Below are 6000 nucleotides of genomic sequence, written 5' to 3'. Positions count from 1 at the left end.
AATACCTGCATGGCAGAGACCAGTGACATCTTCAGGGAAATTGGTTTCTTCCCTCCATGCAACCTTCTAGGATTGTTTGCAGAGCAGGTCACTGGGAACAGAGGTAGCTCCCACTGTGTGGCTGATACTGGTAGCCCCTCTTTTTCTTTCTTATTCCCAGCAGATTCTAGAAGTAGAAGGTTTGTTCTTCCCTGAGTGGGATGAAATTGAAGCATGTCCTTTGTGGGCTGATCTAAGTAAGGGTGGAAAACCTGTTGCTCACTCTGCTCTCCCTTTCCTGGTGAGAACTCTTTCTAGCTGGAGAGTTCCCTTTGGCATCTCGCAATGCTTGTTTTAGGGATGAGATAATGCAGGTAAGTGGACCTGTTGTTCTTTTCCTTCTTATGCAGTTACTCTTAAGTTGTTGTCCTCCTGTGTTGCTGAAGTTCTCAAATGGACTACACAGCTCTTCTAGAACTATTTTTGTTCATAGATTGCTATTTAATTATTGATCATTGTGAGGAGATGGAGGCTGGGGTCTCCTACTCCACCATCTTGGTGACATTAGAAATTCATTTCTTTTATTCATTGTTCCATTTAAAAATATTTAGTAAATGTCAAATATGTAAATGGCACTGTGATAAAATGAAGCTTTTGTCGAGGAATTACTTGGGTTTAAGATCCTGACCCAACTCATCTTTGACTCTTCCAGCCCTTGAATAATATAAGGAAAAAGTAAAAGGAAACATACAGGAGTCTGGAGGTGGAAAGAGAATAAAATAAGAGAGGAAGGTAGTAGGGGAAAGGAGCAAAAGGAGGAAGAGAGGGCAGAAATGCCCCTTGGCATTTAGAAAAATGGTTTGTGTAAAAAAAAAAAAAAAAAAGACATGATCTCCAAGCCCACTTTTGCTCACTACACATGTAATCCTTGGACTTATTTCCCTCATTTGAATAATGGAGGAATAATAATCTTTCTTTTTTTTCAATTTATTTATTTGACAGACAGAGATCACAAGTAGGCAGAGAGGCAGGCAGAGAGAGTGGAAAGGAAGCAGGCTCCCTGCTGAGCAGAGCCCGATGTGGGGCTCAATCCCAGGACCCTGAGATCATGACCTGAGTCAAAGGCAGAGGCTTTAACCCACTGAACCACCCAGGCGTCCCCACTTCTTTCTTATGTGGATTAAATGAGATCATTACTACAAAGTGTCTGGCACAAAATCAACACTCAATACATGATAGGTATTACCTAGGTTAGATATATCTCAGGAGTCAGCTCTTTTCAGACTTTTTTTTTTTTAATCCAAAATTCTTGATGATACTGTGTAGGAAATGGCAAAATTAAGTGAATTCACTATTAGAAGATCAAAATAAGTCATCCACGTTACAGAGATAGAATAATAAACTCTAAGAGAGTAAGCAACAATGACAATAAGAAAGAACCTACCAAAAGAATCAAAAGAAAAAGAAGTAGGGCCATGAGTGTCAAAACCAAGTAAAGTAAGGAGGACTCAAATATATAGGGTCTGAAAATTCATCTTTCCTTCCATTGCTCGAACTCTTGTACCTTTAGAACTCTTGGTCCTATTTTGACTACTTTTGTTTAAAAGGATGAAGTGAGTGGTTACTGTGTGGCACAGTTGGTTAAGTGCTGGGCCCTTGTTTTTGGCTCAGGTCATGATCTCAGAATTGTGAGATTGAGCACCATGTCAGGCACCATGCTCACTGAAGCATCAGCTTAAAACTTTTTCCATATCCCTCTGCCCATCACCCTCCATCTCTCAAATAAATAAATAAATATTTTTTAAAAAATAAAGTAAAATGAAAATAAGGAGCACCTGTGTGACTCAGTCTGACTCTTGGTTTTAGCTTAGGTTGTGAGATCAGGTCTTGGAATCCCTGGCATCAGGCTCATGCTCAGCAGGGAGTCCACTTGAGTTTCTCTTTCCCTCTCCCTCTGCCCCTCCCCACCCTGCTTGTATGCTCTGTCTAAAATAAATGAATGAATCTTTGAAAAAGATTTAAAAATAAAAATAAAAGGATGAAATGAAACTAGAAAACTTTAGGAATGAATGATAGCAATGGGAATAAAACCTTATAAAGAAATGATAGGAACAATTTATATCACCTCACTTAGCAAATAGCATTTTCTGAAGTGATACAATTAGTTCTCAAGACAATTAATTTCACTTTTTTTTAAAAGATCCAGTATTTATTTTCCAAATCCATGAAAATATCAGAAATAAAAAAGACAAAGAAAAGAAGTGAAATGAAGAAAGGTCAAATTAGGGCGCCTGGGTGGCTCAGTGGATTAAGCCGCTGCCTTCGGCTCAGGTCATGATCTCAGGGTCCTGGGATCGAGCCCCGCATCGGGCTCTCTGCTCCGCGGGGAGCCTGCTTCCTCCTCTCTCTCTCTCTGCCTGCCTCTCTGCCTACTTGTGATCTCTCTCTTTGTCAAATAAATAAATAAAATCTTTAAAAAAAAAAAAGAAAGGTCAAATTAAAGCAAGGATTTCAGTTAAAACTAAGAAAAAACTAGATGTACAATTGTACATGGGAGGAAGTGGATTGAGGGTTTTTGTGTGGGATTCATTGCTTTTGTAGCCTTTAGCATGTTTACAAAGAAACTACTATTTGTCTTAGACTATTTATGTAAATGCTTTTGAAAGATGGGAAGCTATAATAATGAATCTCTTATTTTGTGCTTAATAATTTAATAAATCACCCAATCATCTCAAATTCACTAATCATAGAAGAAACAAGTAATTGTGTACTGGGTATAAGGAGTTGTGTGGTATAATAGCTATGAAACTAGAAGAGAAATTAAAATACTAATTAACGTGATTATGTGCAACTGCCAGACAATGATAGTAGCTAATATTTTGAGTACCAGTCCCTCTCAAAGATTATGGTAAGCCCTTTAATGCATGTTTTGTTTTGTTTTTTTAAGAGAGAGAGAGAGATCACAAGTAGGCAGAGAGACAGGCAGAGAGAGAGAGGGGAAGCAGGCTCACCGCTGAGCAGAAAGCCTGATATGAGACTCTATCCCAGAACCCTGAGATCATGACCTGAGCCGAAGGCAGAGCCTTAACCCACTGAGCCACCCAAGTGCCCCTAATGCATGTTTTTAATTCAGTCCTCACAAAAACTTTGAGTCAGCCTGTATTAATATTGCTATTTTACAAATGTAAAAGAGTTTTAAAGAAGAGAGCACAGACAATAAATATAGGAGCTGAGATATAGGCCCAAGTCCAAGCCCAGAGCCAAGGTCTTAACATTAAATCATGCTGCTTTAGCCTAAGCCAGGGGTACTAGCTTTTATATCCCTTCAAGGCCAAGACTATTATAAGAGAAGAATGGCCATTTGCAACATGGAACAGAAACTAGTATAATTGTTACTTCCTTTAAAATAGTCAGCCTGGGTGGAGTTAAGATGACAGAGGAGTAGGGGGGACCCTAAATTCATCTGGTAGATAATTCATTAGCTAGATAAGTATCAAATTGTTTCTGAACACCTGTGAAATCAATCAGAGATTTGAGAAAAAGAAATGCTACAATTCTACAAATATAAAAGTAACCACTTTTTGGAAGGTAGGAAATGTGGATACTTGAATTAGGGGCTATATATTGGAGGATATAGATGAGGGGAGGAAGCCTGCTTAGGGAGGCTACTGCAAACTATTATCAGCAAGGGAGCACAAAAACTACACTTTTAGAAGTCTGCTGCAGTGGGAGATGTCACTGGGTCAAAGGTTCTCAGATAGCAAAGATGGCAGAATTCTAGGTGGGATAATGTGGTCTCAGGATCCCTGGGATCACAAGAAGAATGGGTTCTTGAGTACAGCAGAGTTCCCAGGCATTGGAGCAGGGAAGTCAGCTGAGCAGCGAGTTTAGGCGCCAACTCTCTGCTCTATATTGCCATAAACTGCGAACTGCTGCAAGACTGTGCAACTGTTCTCTGGGCAGAGGCCCAACAAAATGTAGAAGCATGGCAAGACCACCTTCTCTCCCCTGGGAGGAACAGCATGAGTTCTAAAGCAGCAGACTACATGTTCTTCTTGAATGCATATGGAACATTCTCCAGACTAGCTCACATCCTGGGTTACAAAGCAGGTCTCAACCAGTGCCAAAAGATTGGGATCTTTCCTTGCATATATTTAGATGACAATGCTTTAAAATTTGAAGTCAGCTACAAGAAAAAAATTGGAAGGACAACAAATATATAAAGGTTTAGAGCATCCTACTGAAGAATGAATGGGTCAACCAGGGAATTAAAGAAAAAATTTTAAAAATGCATGGAAAGAAATGAAAGTGAAAACAAGACAGTTCAGAAACATTGGGATACAGTAAAGATGGTCCTAAGAGGGAAGTCTATAGTCATACAGGCCTTTCTCAAAAAAACAAAAAGACCTGAAATAAACAACCTCACATTACAACTAAAGGAACTGGGGGGGGAAAAAAAAAAACAGTTAATAAAGCCTAAATCCAGTAGGAAGAGAGAAATAATAAAAACAGAACAGAAATCAATGAAATAGAAACTAAAATAATAGTAGAACAGATCAATGAAACTAGGAGCTGGTTCTTTGAAAGAATTAATAAGATTGATAAACCCCTAGCCAGACTTATCAAAAAGAAAAGAGAAAGGACCCAAATAAATAAACTCATGAATGACAGAGGAGAGAACACAATCAAAGAAATACAAACAATTATAAGAACAAATTTTGAGCAATTATATGCCAACAAATTAGCCAATCTGATAGAAATGGATGCATTCCTACAAACATATAAACTACCAAAAGTCAAACAGGAAGAAATAGGAAACCTGAACAGACCCATAACCAACAAAGAAATTAAAGCAGTAATCAAAGATCTCCCAATAAATAAGAATCCAGGGCCAGATGGCCTCCCAGCAGAATTCTTCCAAACATTTAAGAAGAATTAATACCTATTCATCTGAAGATGTTTCAGAAAAATAGAAATGGAAGGAAAACTTCCAAACTGATTCTATGAGACCACCATTACCTTGATCACCAAATTAGACAAAGATCCCACCAAAAATGGAAATTACAGACCAATATCCCTAATGAAAATGGATGCAAAAATCCTCACTAAGATACGAGCTAATAGGATCCAACAGTACATTAAAAGGATTATTCAACAAGACCAAGTGAGATTTATTCCTGGGCTATAAGGATGGTTCAATATCTACAAATCAATCAATGGGATACACTACGTTAACAATAACAACAACAACAAAAAAGGATAAGAACCATATGATACTCTCAGTAGATGCAGAAAATGCATTTAATGAAATACATCATCCTTTCTTGATTAAAACTTTCCATAGTGTAGGGATAGAAGAAATGTATGCCGCAGCAATCAGAAAACAAAAAGAAAGAAATGGCACCCAAATTGGCAAAGAAGAAATCAAACTTTCACTTTTCACAGATGACCTAATACTCTATGTGGAAAACCCAAAAGACTCCACCAAAAAAATTGCTGGAACTGGTACAGGAATTTAGAAAAGTGGTGGGATATAAAATCAATGAACAGAAGTTAGTTGCATTTCTACTAACAATGAGGCAGAAGAAAGAGAAATCAAAGAATAGATCCCATTCACAATTGTACTAAAAAGCAAAGAAACTTAGGAATAAACCTAACTAAAGAGGTAAAGGATTTGTACTCTGAAAACTCTAGATCATTTATGAAAGAAATTGAGGAAGACACAAAGAAATGGGAAAACATTCCATGCTCATGGATTAGGAGGATAAACATTGTTAAATATCTATACTAGCCAAAGCAATCTACACATTCAATACAATCCCTATCAAAATACCACCAGCACTTTTCGCAGAGCTGGAATAAACAATTCTAAAATTTGTGTGGAACAAGAAAAGACTCCAAATAGCCAAAGGAATCTTGAAAAAGAAAATCAAAACTGGTGGCATCACAATTCTGGACTTTAAGCTTTATTACATAGCTGTTATCATTAAGACAATATGCTATTGGCACAAAAATAGACAT

Source organism: Meles meles, chromosome 8, assembly GCF_922984935.1.
Source record: "Meles meles chromosome 8, mMelMel3.1 paternal haplotype, whole genome shotgun sequence".
NCBI lineage: Eukaryota > Metazoa > Chordata > Mammalia > Carnivora > Mustelidae > Meles > Meles meles.
This window is presented reverse-complemented; position numbering follows the sequence as displayed.